Below are 15,226 nucleotides of genomic sequence, written 5' to 3' on the forward strand. Positions count from 1 at the left end.
TTTTATTGTTTTTTTGTCGATGCTATTATAAATGAAATCAATTTCTCTTTTTCCCCCAGAGAATTCATTCTAGTGGACTGAAATGCTACTGAATTTTGTATGTTAATTTTGTATCCTGCAACTTCTTTACTGAATTAATTAGACACCCCCCCCCCCTTTTTTTGGTCAAGTGTTTAGGATTCTCTCTATATAAAATCATGTCATCTGCATATAGAAGTAGTTTTACTTCTTTCTGATTCTTATGCTTTCTGTTTGTCTGACTGGTGTACCAAGGACTCCAGTGATTTGCTAAATAGGAGTTGTGATGAGAAAAACAACTTTTGAGGAAAACTTTGTTTTTCTGAGTTGCTGCGTAGGCATTTTATATTATGATAATATTGTTCCCACCCAGGGTCTGGACATGTAGATAAAGACTTGAATTTAGGATGTCCACCACAAGTTCCTGCTTTACTTTTCCTGGAGCACCTTTTAAAATAACCAGTTAGGGTTACGTCCATAAAAAGCAACGGCCCCCTTTCCCCCGCAACCACCAGATAGTAATAGCTGCTTGCTGCCCTGCTCCTCTCTCCTGCTCGCTCATAACCTGGGACAGGAGACAGCTCAAGTCTACCCTCTCCCTTCTGGGATCTATGAGCAATAAATCTTGGTACTCTTCTTTCTTCGTGTGAATGTAATGACTGTGCCTTCAATCAAAATGACCCCGAGGAGCTTCTGGTCTCCAAAGTGGGAGCTCAGATTCTGCGAGAGCTCTCCGCCACCCCCCCCCCCCCCCCCCCCCCCCCCCCCCCCCCCCCCCGGTGAGTGGCTTGTGCCTCCTCATTCAGCTGGTCAGAATCTGCATATTCTCAATTCAATGCCCCAGCTCCAGCTTCTCAGCAGAAGAATGGTGGGAGTGGACACCTTGTCTCCTTCCTGATCTCAGAGGAAAAGCTTCCCACCTTTCACCATTGAGTGTGATGTCAGCTGTGGGCTTGTTTGGGCTCTAGTTCGAGATTTTCCTTTTTATTTTTTCCCATTTTTATTGTTGTTGTTTGTGTTGGCTCTATTTTTTGTGTCAGAGGTTATTCTTAGGTTCTGTTTATGATCAAGATGAGTTACTAGCCCTGGACGGTTTGGCTCAGGGGTTGGAGTATCGGTCTGCAGACCAGAGAGTCCCGGGTTTGGTTCCCGCTAGGAGCACGTACCAAAAAAAAAAAAAAAAAAAAAAGGTAAGTTACTAAAAGCTGACTGGAAGCCCTGTGCTTATAGATTGGGTTTGTGTATTTGAGCTTCGTTGTAGGATGGCATGTGTGGGCTTCTGTTGGCAACTTTTAAATATCACGGTCTTTAAATATGTCCCCTTGGACTGATTAGTGTCCCAAGTCTTCTCTTCTCCCACCTGGAGAATAAAGGCCTAAATGTTATCATGCTGGGAACCAAACCAAAGCTGGGGTGGTGAAGGGGTGGTGGTCTCTGCAGTCAGAAACAAGTGCATACAGACACTGAATCTAACTTCCAGAGAAGAGGCCTCAGGACCTAGAACGGAGTGGGGAAGGGGACTGGGCAGCTAACTCTGCAGACAGTTTCTCATCACCCCCTTTGTTTTGGTATCTCTCCCATTTACTTCCAGCTCTAGCAGCATCTGAGGCTGCCAGTTTCTGTATCTTTTGAAAATTCTGTAAAGAAAATTGTCTTGATCCTCAATTCTCTTCACTATTGGCTTGAAATTTGGTTTTTTCATATGTGTTGAATCTCTTATCATTGGTCCATTTGCTTTTCAGTTTCTGAATTGTGTATATTATTCTCTTTGTAGGGTTGTTATTATTATTATTATTATATGGTTATGAAGGGATATCAGAATGGGAAAAAAAATTATCTGCATGTGTTCAGATCACCATCCTTACCTGGAGCTAAAATAAACATTTTGTTGTTGTTGTTATTTTTGTTGTTGTCTACGTCAGGGATAGGAACTCTCTTGATGGTAGATTGTTTGTCTATCTTTTATATCTATTATCTTCTTTCTAATTGCCATATCTGTTTGCTCATTTCCTCAGCTGTCATTATGATTATCTAAAAAGCTTTCCTCTTAATTTAATTTAATTTCCAGTCATGTTTAATCATTCTTCATTCATTTCTTATTTATTTCTTAGCAAGGCAATGGTGAATTTTTGGTTGTCAATTTGTTTCCTCAGCTGAAAAGAATTTTCCCGTTCCTTCCTATTACATAATTTTATTGTTTTAACATTGAGTCCTTAGTTTATTAAATTTATATTTGTTTAAAGCTTTTCTATAGCATAAGGCATGCAGACTGGGAATTTTCATCTGTCATTTGGTTTATGGCTTCTTTCATTGTTTCTTTCCTTTTGTTCCTGATTAAGGTGGGCCACTCTGTCCAGACTTAAATATTGCTGATGCAGTATGAACTAACATTGGTTAACAACATTTCAAATTCACCTGATACCAATGAACTAATGTGTCTTCTCCTTTAACCTACAGTTTAAGAGTAGCAATACTTTTGTTTTATTTGCTTTTTTGTAGTTTGTGGAGACTTGAGGGTGGCCAAGGAGATGGGAAATAATGCAGACTTTATTGAATTGTGTAGACTCTGTCTTCTCTTCTAAGACTGTATTATGTGTTCTGTTTCAGAGTTGACTCTTATTTGGGATCTATACTCTGTTCCCTTTATGGGGTACCTTGGGCTACTCCATTAGATGTATAGCCCCAACAAATGAGCTATGGTGGTATTCCTTGCCTTTGCTGAGACCCTGGAATATTAGGTAGATGCTTTCATCAATTATTTTTTTCCCCTTGAATTTTCCCTCAGTTACCTACTTAGTGCTAGTCTGGGCTTACCTAAATTGAGATATGAGTATTAGTGAGAATTTTTGCAACATTTTATTCACGATATAACTTTTGAGAAGTAGCTATAGGGTCAGCTGATGTAGTCACAAAAAAATTTTCAGTTTCTTTGTTGTCATTTTTGAGGGAAGATTATTTGCCCTTTCATTTGCTTAAAAAAGATTAATGCTTAAAGCTATTTTATATAAAATTTTTACTAGCTTAGATTTACTAACTTTGATACATATACCAGATAAATTGTTAAGAAACAATTTTGTTTATTCAAAAGCGTGTATTAATAGAAGACCCTAAAGATTCCACCAAAAAAACTACTAGAATTGAAAAATGAATTCAGTAAAGTAGCAGGATACAAAATAAATATCTAGAAGTCAGTTGCATTTTTATACACCAATAATGAACTATTAGAAAGGAAAACTAAAAAAATCCCATTTATAATTGCTTAAAAAAAGCAAAACCTAGGGAATAAATTTGACCAAGGATGTAAAAGAACTATACTAGAAAAACTATAAGATGATGAAGAAAGATATCGAAGAAGATACAAATAAGTGTAAGCATATACCATGTTCATGGAGAGAAAGAATTAACATTATTAAAATGTCCATACTATCCAAAGCAATCTATAGATTCAATGCAATTCCTATTAAGATACCAATGGTATATTTCACAGAACTATAATGAATATTCCAAAATTTATATGGAACCAAAAAAGACCCAAAATAGCCACAGCAATCTTGAGAAAGAAAAACAAAATTGGAGGTATCATGCTACCTGATATCAAACTATACTACAAAGTCATAGTAATCAAAACAGCATGGTACTGGCAAAAATCAAAGCAGACATATAGATCAATGGAACAGAATAGTGAGCCCAGAAATAAACCCACAACTTTTAGTCAGTTAATATTTGACAAAGGAAGCAAAAACATACAATGAGGTAAAGATAGTCTATTCAATAAATGATGTTGAAAAATCAGACAAATACATGCAAAAAAAAAAAAAAAAACTAAAACAAACAAACAAAAAAAACTAGACTACCTTCTTACATCATACACAAGAATAAATCCAAAATGGACTAAAGACTTAAATGTTAGACTCAAAAACATAAACATCCTAGAAGAAAACATAGGCAGTAAAATCTCTTAGCAATATTTTTTCTGATATATTTCCTTGCACAAAGAAAAGAAAAGAAAAAATAAACAAATGGAATTGCATCAAACTAAAAAGGTTTTGCACAGCAAAGAAAATTATCAACAAAATGAAAAGACAACTCGTTGAATGGGAGAATATATTCACCAATACATCTGATAAGGACTTAATATCCAGAATTTATAAGGAACTTATAAAACTCAACACACACACACACACACACACCAATCCAATTAGAGAAATAAACAAAGGACCTCAATAGACACTTCTCCAAAGAGGACATACAGATGGCTAATAAATATATGAAAGGAACCCTGGCCGAATTGGCTCAGCGGTTGGAGTCTCAGCCTGTGGACCAGAGAGTCCTGGGTTCAGTTACTGCTAGGGACACGTATATATATGAAAGGATACTCATCATCACTAATCATCAGACAAATGACAATTAAAACCACAATGAGATATCACTCTCACCTGTCAGAATGGCTATTATCAATAAATCAACAAAAAACAAGTGTTGGTGAGGATGTGGAGAAAAGGGAACCCTGGTGCTCTGTTGGTGGGAATACAGAGTGGCACTGTGGAAAGCAACATGAAGTTACCTCAAACAATTAAAAATAGAACTGTTTTATTACCCAGCAATTCCACTTCTGGAAATATATCCAAAGAAACTCAAAACACTAATTTGAAAGAATATATGCACTCCTATGTTCATTGCATCATAATTTACAGTAGCCAAGATTTGGAAGCAGCCCAAGTGCCCATCAGTAGATAAATGGATAAAAAAGTTGTGGTACACTTACACAATTCAATACCTCTCGGCCATATGAAAGAAGAAAAATCTTACCCTTTGCAACAGCATGGATGGACTTGGAGAATATTATGCCAAGTGAAATAAGCCAGTCAGAGAATGAAAAATACCACATGTCACTTATATGTAGAATCCAATAAACAATATAAACTAACAAACAAAGTGGAGAGAAAATCATGAATACAGAGAACATACTGACAGCTGTCAGAAAGGAGGGGTTTGGGGGCTGGGTGAGAAGGGTGAAGAGATTAAGCAAAAAAAGAAAATTCATGGACACAGGCAACAGTATGGTGATTTCCTGAGGGAAGCAGGGTTCAGAGGAGGTAGAAGAAGGTAAAGGGGTAGCTAAATGGTGATGGAAGGAGACTTGACTTGTGTTGCTAAATACACAGTACAAATATACAGATGATGTAGTGTAGAATTGTATATCTGAAACCAGTGTAATTTTATTAACCACTGTCACCCACTGAATTCAATTTAAAAAATACAATAAAACATAAACATTTCTCTAATCCATTGTTAGTTGGGTTTCTGTTACTTGTGAAAAAACTATCCTGTACAAGTTGTACTAATTTATCTACCTAACAACATTTTATGAGAATCCCAGTTTCACCACAGTACTGCTGACACTGAATATTTTCAATCTTTAAGATTTTTCCAATTTAGTGAACAAAAAATTGTATCTCATTGTTCTAATTTTTATTTCTCATTGGTGAGGTTGATCAGCTTTCCATATACTTATATTAATTTTTGTTCATAATTTAATGATTAATATCTGTTACTCATTTTCTAGTGGGTTGTCCTTAGGTATAACAAACACTTGGATTTTGAGGAGCTGTATTGGTCTTTTTTCTCATTTTGTGTTTCTTCTGGCTGTACTAAGCATATGGTCATTTCAGTGTTAATGAACACCTGTGCCAGAGAGCAGGTGGAAGGAAGAAGAGCAGATGAACTCCAGTCCATCCATCTGTGGTCTTGTTGCACGAATCTCCCCACTCTTGCTTGTATTGCTAGGGCATTTTTTGAATTCATAGTGCAAAGTGAAATCGCTTCTCATTGAGACATGATTCTTATGCAACCCAAGTGTAAAACTCACATAAAAAGCATCAATACCAAAAGTAAAATAACGTATCCCTCACACAGAATAAACAAAGAGTGCGTGAGAGTGCATGTCATAGCTAAAGGCATGTTTAAAGACAGTAAACACTGTTTTTAAAAAAGTTTGGTGCTTTCCAGTACTGATGTTTGAAATAATTATACAAATATGGATATTTACAATCATAGATACAAATGACTTTAAGGTATAAATTGAAAAGTTGACAACTATTATATATTTATAGCTTTTACTTTTTATTTTCTGTCAATTAGCTGATGATACCTATGGTATCATATACATGAAAATAAATTGCAATTAAAAATTAACCAGGGTTTGCTTCATAGTAGTTGTTCCGTGCCCTGCCTGAATTCTATGAGTTTTCCTAGCATTAACCAGTGATAAAACTACCCCTCATTCAAGTCTTAATTTATTACAATATTTTGTCTATGGTTTATTTATAGCATTTTTTAAAAAGAATGTTAGCCTATTATAGAAATTAATTCTATTTGGAAAAATAAACCTACATCCATCTTCCTTCCTAACTTCCTTCCTTATATAAGTATTCACCACTTTTAAATAATGTAGCATCTATTTAGATATATAAGCAGACAGATTGTTTTTCTCCTATTATACACGTACATATAGATTTAGAGATTATATATATATATATATATATATACATATATATATATATATATACACACATATATGTGTGTGTACATATATATACGTGTGTGTGTGTACTGTTCAAACCTGAGATAGTATTCCCCAAAATTATCCCTAGGTAAAAAGGGTATTGCTTTATAATCAAGTCCTTAAAAATTCTTGTGTATAATGCCATTTCTTAGTATCTTAAATAGTAAAGTGACATTTGGGAGAAGGTACATTTTTTCCCCAGATGATTTCAATCAATTATTAAAGATAAAAATTGAAATGTCATGCTGGCTTGCTAGATTGCCTAATATTAACTAACTTTTGTCTGTGTTTTCACTAGCTACCTTATTGAACATTTTATGACTTTAAATTTTTTATCAATATTCTTGAATATCCTATTGTAAAAATGATACTGCTTTCAAATAATGATAAATATATTTTTTCTAATATTGAAAACTTTGTTTATTTTAATGTATGATTTCTCATTTCTGGCATACTGATAAATAAAGGTGGTGGCATTGTATACTTTGTTCCCAATAATAATGTGATAAATCAAATATTTCATCATTAAGTATATGTAGTTTTTGTTTTTAGACTAATACTGTTTATTATGTTTAGGAAGTATGTTGTTATTCCTAGTTAACTAATAATTTGTGAGAATTATTTTCTGCTTAGCATAAAAATATTTTAGGAGAGTTTTACTTAAAGTAATTTGATGTTATGGGCTTAACCTTTTTACAAATTTCTGGTGTTAATGTAATAAGATAGGAAAAAGTTGTCTGTATAGCTGTATTTTTTGAATGTATTAAGGTTTTCTTTGTGGACTAGTGTATGACCCTTTAAAAAATAATTCAAGGGCATTTGAAAAGAATGATCCCAATACAAGCACACACACATATGTACACATACCTGCACATATCTATATTAAATCCAGATCTATTGGTTGTATGTATTTCACTTAAGGATAGATTTTTGAGACTTAAAGTAAGCACAAAAGCATTTGAAGGCAGCCATTCTTGTTTTTCCATTTCATAGACTCACATCTGATGGATCGTGCTACATTATTTGTAGCAAAGGTTATGATCATACATACAGTAAAGCCCTGTTTGTAAGCTGTAACACCCAAGGTTATGATATTCAAGGAACCAAAAACATTTCGGGGGTTATTGTCAATGTGTTTCAAAGTGTAATGGATATGTCACATCGGGTGCAGGAAACTCACAGTATAACTGTCGCGGTTACCTATTGCCGTCATGACAACAACGCTGTGCTGCTGCACAGTGATGTGTGTTTACCACGTGAGGTTAACCAGGAGCTTACTTGTCTATTGGGGGCTGGCTGATCTAGGATGGCCGTGGCTGAGAGTGGACAGCTCAACTCTGCTCAATGTGTCTCTCATCTTCTGGCAGACTAGCCAGGGCACGTTCTCACGCGCTGGCCGGAGAACAAGAGTCAACAAGCATACATTTGCAAAGCTCCTTGAAGCCTAGGGTCAGAACTAGCTCACTGTCATTCCACTCATTCTAAAGGTCAAAGCAAGGCACATGGGATGGAGAAATAGTCCATCTTTAGAGAAGAAACTCTAAAGTCACTTGCCAAAAGATATGAGAACAAGAAGGAGTAAGGAATTGGGACCATAATGCAATTTATACATTTTCTGCAGGAGAAATTCTATCAGATTCACCCAACTTTCTTATGCCAATCAAAAGCACTGGCCATCACTTACAGAGGTCCTTGATGAATACAACACAGTATAATGAATTAATATTTAATATTCGGAGCTCTATTAACAAAACACTTCCAAATATAGAATTGATGAGAAAATAATGATAAATGTCAACCTTCAGTGTGAACATTTTGAGTGCAACTGATACATTTGATGCTAAAGAATATGTCCTGGGCCATAAAGTAATAAATATAATGATGCTCTGGTTTTCTATTCTAAAGTTCCTATTTGTAATCTGATTCCCTACAATGATGGCCTAGTTTTCTTCCAGACTTAGTGGGACCTAGTTAATTCAGTTTGTTGGGCAAAAAGATACACCTCTTTTCTTCAATCTGTTTCATATTTTTATTTTTGTGAACCAGAGGAGAGTGGGCAAAGCACTCAGTACTTTAGGATCTGGAAGCCCATCTTTTTACTTTTAGAGATAACAGAAAAAGTAAAGTTTAATTTTTCTTTTATTTTGGTATTTAAATTCATGATAAAAGATAGCTAATCATAGGCTATTTTGGCTTCAGAAACTGTGAGATTTTTATGATGTCAATTTTCAAGTATTCTACTGAGTTCTTGTAAGCAGAATAGAATCACAGAACTGCAGAGCTAGGAGGGATTTATAAGCAAGCCCTTGACATATTACTCTTTGCAGGAATTTTTTATAGAACATCATTGTTAGAAGAGGAACTGACCTCAGCTTGAACACTTTCAGTAATAGGGAGCTCACTTCTGTAAAAAGAAGACTTTCATAAATATAGATGACAATATAGCAACCTACTTCTTCTGTTAATTAATATTTCCTGCTTGAACCTAATATTACACTCTGCAGCAACTAATCTGTTTACTCTTCCACATGACAGATTTGTTTTTTATCCTCACCTGAGGATATATTTATTGACGGGGGAGAGAGAGAGAGAAAGAAAGAGAGAGAGAGAGAGAGAGAGAGAGAGAAACACAGAGAGAGAGAGGGAGAGAGAGACATCATTAATGTGAGAGAGCAACATCCATCGGTTGCCTCCCATGCATGCCCTAACCAGGGATCAAACCCAAAACCTAGGTATGGGCCTGACTGGGAATCGAACCTGCAACCTTTTGGTATCTGGAGTGACACTCCAACCACCTGATCCACCCATTCAGGGCATAACAGATGTTTCTGTGCGTGTTTTTAAAAATCCCACTCAAGGATATATTTTTCATTTATTCTAGAAAGAAAGGAAGGCAGAGGGAGAGAGCGAGAGAAACGTCAATGTGAGAGAGAAACATCGATTGGTTGCCTCCTGTATCAGTGCTCTGATCAGGAATTGAACCTGCAACACTTTGGTGCACAGGATGATGCCCTAACTACTGAGACACACCAGCCAGGGCAACAGATGTTTCCTAGCTCAATATCATGTATTCATTCAGTCTTCTCTTTCCCAGGTTAATCATAATTGTTTTGTTTATTATTACTTATGTGTTCTGTTTCAAGACCTGTGCAAATCTGACAGTGGTATTCTCTATGCACTTCTGTTTATTAACGTTTTGTTATAGACAATTACCCACTTCTGAACACCTTGCGCCAGGCACAACCCAAAGAGCATGGAATCTCATAATCCTAGTACCTCCCCTAGAACCCCATGGTTAGAGATGGAAGTGGCTATAGAGAAGGACTAGTAACCTAATGTAGAGTAGGAGACCGAAGCCTAGAGAAATGATATGGCTTGCCAAAGGGTCATCAGATAATTAAGTGGCAGGATCAAAATAAAAATCAAATGACTAGAAATGCAAAATTTGGTCTAGAAATCCCAGTGATACATGCGTTCTAATATTCCCTTTGTTGATTTTATGTAAGGGCCATGACTGACCAAGGTCATGGAAGAGACACTAGCTTATCTTAGTTTCCTCATCTGTGTCAGGTGCTGCTCTAGACATTTTATGCTATCACCACATTAAATTACCAAAACTGTCCTTCGAAGTGAATGCTAAGATGCCTATTTTGTAGGTAAAGAAATTAAAGTTCAGAGAAGTTAAATGACTTGCTTGTGTTTCTTACTGGTTAGAGAAATAGCTAAAGTTCAAGAAAAGTTTCTTCCAATTGTTAAGTCCATGGTATTTGGTGGTTTTAGTGTCCAACAATAGATCCACAGGCAGGTGACAGAGAAGTTAGAGTTTGATGATTCCTGGTGTAGTGATAGACACACACACACACACACACACACACACACACACACAGGTATATGTATATGTGTGTGCGTATCAATGCAACAGAAGAGCGAATTAATAAATGAACTCTTACATTTAGAGTCAGTTAATTTTCAACAAACATTTCAGGGTAATTCATTAAGAAAAAACTATTGTTTTTTCAACGAATGCTGCCAGAACAATTAGATGTACATATGAAAAATGTATTTCCAAGTTACCTCACAACATATACAAAGAAATCAACTAGAAATAAATCACTGACATAAACATAAAAACTAAAAGTATAATACTTTGAAAAGATAGCATAGTAGCATTTTTCTCCCTTGTAGGAGGAAAATATTTCTTAGATATGACACCAAACATAAACCATAAAAGAAAAATTGATAAATAATATTTTATTAAAATCTCAAAGTGCTTTTCAAAAGACACTGTTAAGAAGGAGACAAGTCACAAACGAGGAAAATATATTCACAGTACACATATCAAGCAAAAGACTTATTTACAACATACAAAGATGCTAACGATCATTAGTAACCAGAGAAATAATTCAGGGATCCCCCTCCTCACCACTGAGAAGGCTATAATCAAAAAGACTGGTGTTACCAAATGTTGGTCAGAGGACAGAACATCTGAAACTCTCATACATTGCTTTTGGGAAGGTAAATTGATATAACTACTTTGGGTCACAGTTTGGAATTTTGTTTACTTTATTGATTTTAGAGAGAGAAAGCGGGGGAGAGAGAAAGAGAGAGAGAGAAAAAAAATGTCGATTTTGTTGTTCCACTAGTTTATGCATTCATTGATTGCTTCTTGTATGTGCCCTGAGCAGGGATGGGGGTAGAGCCCAATCGTTGGCACACTGATGACGTATTAACTAACTGAGCTACCTGGCCAAGGCTAGTACTTGTTTTTACTTATTTATTTATTTTAAATAAAGTTCAATATTCAATTACAGTGCTATTCAGAAAATCCATTTCAAGGTATTTACCTAAGAAAAACTAAAGCATATGTTCAGAGAAAGACTTTTACACAAATGTAATTTGAAGCTTTATTTACAATAACCTAAAGCTGGAAACACACCAAATTTCCATTATTAGTTGATTAGATAAACAACAAATAATTACATAAACAAATTGCTTGGTATCTTTAAAGTCAATACTCAAGTAAAAAGTAACAAACTCTGATGTATGTATCATGTTTAAATCTCCAGAAACATTATGGAAAAGCAGATAAACATAAAAGACTACATACTGTACGATTCTATTACATGACATTTTCGAAAAGGCCAAACTGCCCCTTGGGGACAGATGCTGACCAGTGGTTGTCGGGTGAAGGTGAAGAGATTTCACTACAAATATTCTCTCTTGGTTGTGGTGGATGTTACATCAGGGCACCATCTGTCAAAAGTCAGGAAATTATGCCTTAATCAATTTTTAGAATGTTTTATTTAATTGTGAAAGTAATACAATCTTTTATACAGAGTTTGAGAAACAAAAAAGTTCAAATTAAAAACAAAAACTGTTCCTTTACATACAGAAAAAAAACAAATGTCATAATTAGGGTATATTTTCTCCCTTTTTTTGCGTATGTATATTAAAAATACATGTGTATTAAAACTTATATTGCATTACTGGATATTTGGTTCTGTATAATATTTAGTTGGAATACATAATGCCAGGATTAACTTTTCATATATATGTTTTAACTAAGTTTACAATAATTTTCAGAGGCACATTATTGGTCATATAATATAAAAATTTTTAATGTACTTACTATACATTGTAGAATTACTTTCTAGAATAGCAATATATTCCTACTAACCATGTGTGAGGTGAGACTTTGACCTTTGCCGTGTCCTAACCATCATTGCTAACATTGAATTACTCTTTGGTAATTTAAACAAAGGTCATTTTAATTTGTATTTTTTATAACTAATGATACTAAATATTTTTTTTAAATACATCCACAATTACTTGTGCTTCTATAAATTCTACTCAGTCCTTTGTCCATATTTTTTTGTTAGGGTTTTATTATTTTTTACAGACATATATGAGTTTTTTATCTTGTAAGGACATCACCTTTTGTGGGTCTTATGTGTTGTTAATATTTTTCTCAAATTTTTTCTGTTACTTTGGATGTTAAGACTTTTTAAAAATTTTGTGAAATGGCCTTTTATTGAGCACATGGCAGCATGACAGTCTCAAATATCAGACATTAAAAGAAAAATAAACTGGGCTCTAAATATAAGACATTTAAAATAAACAAACCAAAAAACTCAGCCCTAGTAGGAATGAAAACTTTGGGAAACTTGAACCTGCCTTAGGTTTGCCATGACAAATATATCAGCTACCATCTTAATAAGAAAGATGTGATATAGAAAACTGAAGAAACTGAAGTACGGAAAGCAAGGCGTATTATGTGGTGTTTTGGCATATGCCACTTACAGACAGGAGTATAAAGAGGCGGAGGGTTAAGGCTGGCTGACACATGTTTAAGGTCGGATGCTTGAAAACTCATTGCAGCGGATCCTACAGAGCTATTGGCTTTCTATAGGGACCTCGCAGTCAGAGGGATTTTTGGACATTGTTAACCTGACTCTTCACAAGACAACAAAATAGGAAGAATAATAATGAGCCCGAATTTAAGATATTGCTGCACAAATCATTACATAAATTTGAAGCAAGCAGGCCATGATGGGGTGTGGTCCAAGAGTTTCAGATGATGTGAATGATGTCTTGTGCATGAAGAGGGAATGTGACCATAGAGATCTTTCTAATCTGTGTGTGAGCACCGCCTGCTGGCCGTCATAGGGACCCTGGAAAAGTCTCATACAGAGACATTAAACCACAGACAAAATACCACAGTCTTTAAAGTAGTTGGGCTTTATGGAAGTTACAGTGATGACTCATTATGAAAAATATTTTTGCCTTCAAAGTGTATTGGAATGTGAGGTATTAAGAATGATTTTTCTAAGTGGAGCAAATATGAAAAAAATTATTCTCATATATTGTTTGTAAGCACATAAATTGGTTTAATTTTTAAGAAGTGCCATTTGGCTGTGTGTATCAAAAATTAATTGAACCCCCCGCTCACTCACTCACTCATTCACACGCTCACTCACTCACTCATTCACACGCTCACTCACTCATTCACTCACTCACTCATTCAAAAAAAATAAACAAACAAACAAAAAAATTAATTGAACCCCCCAATTCTACTTTCAGAAATTTATACTAAACACTTAATCAGAAAAATTAGCAAAGATATACTGTAACAGTCTTTTACAGAGCATTATTGGAATAGTGGAAAGAAAATGAGGTGAAAACCAAGTGCATACACAGATTTAATGCCATCCTCATCAAAATCCCTATGAAATTTTTTAAAGAATTAGAACAAAAAATTATCAAATTTATATGGAACCACAAAAGACCCTGAAGAGCAAAAGCAAACTTGAGAAAAGAGAACGAAGCCAGAGGTATCATACCACCTGACTTCAATTATGTTACAGGGCTGTGACAATCAAAACAGCATGGTATTGGCAGAAGAATAGACCAATGGAACAGAATTAAGAGCCCATAAATAAAACCACTTGTATATGGGCAAATAATTTTTGACAAAGAAGCCAAAAACATACAACAAAGAAAAGAAAGCCTCTTTAATCAATGGTGCTGGGGAAATTGGAAAGACACATGTAAAAGAATGAAACTAGACTAATTTGTCCCCATGTACAAAATTAATTCAAAATGGATCAAAGACCTAAATACAAGATCTGAAACAAGAAATTACATAGAAGAAAACATAGGTACTAAACTCATGGACCTTGGTCTTAGAGAGGGTTTTATTAATTTGATCCCAAAGGCAAAGGAAATGAAGGCAAAAATAAGTGAATGGGACTATATCAACCTAAAAACTTCTGTACAGCAAAAGAAACCATCAATAAAACAGAAAGGCAACCAATGAATGGAAGAAAATAATTGCAAACAACAGCTTTGACAAGGAGTTAATATTCAATATATATAAAGAACTCATAGAACTCAATACCAAACAAACAAACAAACAAGCAAACAATTCAAGTAAAAAATAGGCAGAAGACCTGAACAGACACTTCTCCCAAGAACACATACAAATGGCCAACAGATACATAAAAAGATGCCCAACTTCATTAGATATTAGGGAAATACAAATCAAAACTACAATGAGATACAACCTTATACCTGTTAGAATGGCTATTATCAACAAGACAAGTAATAACAAGTCTTGGAGAGGTTGTGGAGAAAAAGGAACCTTTATTCACCGCTGGTGGGAATGGAAACTGGTACAGCCACCATGGAAAACAGTATAGAGGTTCCTCAAAAATTAAGAATAGGGTTATCAAATGACCTAGCAATCCCTCTTCTGGGTAGTTACCTGAAAAATCTGAAAACATTTATTTGCAAAGATATAGACACCCTATGTTCACTTAAGAAAAACATAAAAACCGTGGGTAAATATTTAAAAGCTTACCATCACACAAGTTTATTGCTCATATTCATGTCTGTTATAAGGCAGACACAGCTTTTCTCCCTAATCTCTTCCTTGGAGGTGTGGCCCCAACTTGGGGCCTACTGACCTCAGCAGAGGGACAGACGAGCTGGCAGAACCGCACTGGCTCTTAAAGGTTCTGCTCAGAGCATCGCTTCTGTTCACATTCCACAAGCTAATGCTAGTCACACACCAGCCTCATGTCAGTGTATATAGGGCTTGTTTTCTTTGTATTTACCCTCAAAGATATTAGGTTGCAGCATTGG

Source organism: Molossus molossus, unplaced genomic scaffold, assembly GCF_014108415.1.
Source record: "Molossus molossus isolate mMolMol1 unplaced genomic scaffold, mMolMol1.p scaffold_m16_p_12, whole genome shotgun sequence".
Taxonomy (NCBI): domain Eukaryota; kingdom Metazoa; phylum Chordata; class Mammalia; order Chiroptera; family Molossidae; genus Molossus; species Molossus molossus.